We start from the raw sequence: 1,397 nt of genomic DNA, 5'->3' as shown, positions 1-1,397 counted from the left end.
AGTCATAACAAACCCAGTTATCTCCCATCAAGGAGAAACACACATATGACAGATACAGAAGTCATATACTCATTGACGCATTGGAGATCCTATTATGAATAATTAATATGAAAATCATTGGTTAAATGTAATTTTCCCATTACACATACTTATTTTAACTTAAACCATTAACTCTTCCTAAACCTAACAAAGTTGTTTTATTTATATTTCTGTGAAAAAGATATGGAGAAAGAATTTGGAGGATACCCAATTCAAAGTGTTATTGGAGATGAAGATAGATATGAGAAAATCAAGAAGTACATGGACCCAATTACAGTGTTTACACTGGAATTGTGGTTCAAAACATTAAAAAAAACACAAGATAAAGAAAGAAATGAAGGTGCTCCGGTGGATAGCATATGACAGTGATTTCAAACCAGCAATGTATGATAAGGGGTTCAAACAATGGATAAATAAGGGGGTCACGGGATGGTATACCCTTCTGAAAGATGGGGAGCTGGAGAGTTTTCAAAAAATGAAGGAGAAGTATAATTTAGATAAACATGAATTTTACAGGTACCTGCAATTGAGAGATTATTATAAGAAAGAAATCAGGTGGGATCCCTCTGTGGAAGTAAATGGGGTGATTAAAATTGTGATAAATTCATCCAGTGGAACAAAAATTAAAATAATCTCTACTCTATATCAAAAATTGAGGATGAACAAACATTCAACTAAATATATAAAAGAAAAGTGGGAGTCAGAGCTGAACACAACAATTTCAGATGAAGACTGGTTGGATATGTGGGAAACACATCAAACATCCACCAATTCACGGATATGGAGGGAATTCTCATGGAAAAATCTAATACGATTTTTCATCACACCTAAAGTCCAGAATAGCTACAAGGGCACAAACATGGGGTGTCGGAGGAACTGTGGATCAATAATGCTGATCATTCTCACTATTCTGGAACTGTCTATCATGTCCAATTCTGGAAAATGTTCATGTAACAGTGGAGAAGGTTCTGGATATGATATCCTATGAGTAGTGTGTGTACTATACTTTGCAATTTTAATAATATCAAAGTAAGGGCAAAAGACAGGTATCTGATTAAGATACTGTTAATAGCTAGCAAGAAAGCTATTACGAGGAAATGGGGAAGCAGATCCCCCTTGTCAAGAACATGGACTGGATAATAGAAGAATCCACATTATGGAAAAACTGACACATCGTTTGGAGACGCCAAACACAAATGGAAGAGAAATGGAGAAAATGGACAACATCAGACAAAAGTCAGCGACAAGAAATAAAGAACTAGACAAACTAGATGGAACTGAGGTCAAATAGAGGAACAGCTCCCAAGCCAAAGTTTTATGTTATGTTATGTTGATTGTAAAGTGTTCATGTATATTGT

The sequence above is a fragment of the Etheostoma spectabile genome, unplaced genomic scaffold (assembly GCF_008692095.1).
Source record: "Etheostoma spectabile isolate EspeVRDwgs_2016 unplaced genomic scaffold, UIUC_Espe_1.0 scaffold456, whole genome shotgun sequence".
Lineage (NCBI taxonomy): Eukaryota > Metazoa > Chordata > Actinopteri > Perciformes > Percidae > Etheostoma > Etheostoma spectabile.
Note: the sequence above shows the minus strand (reverse complement) of the source record.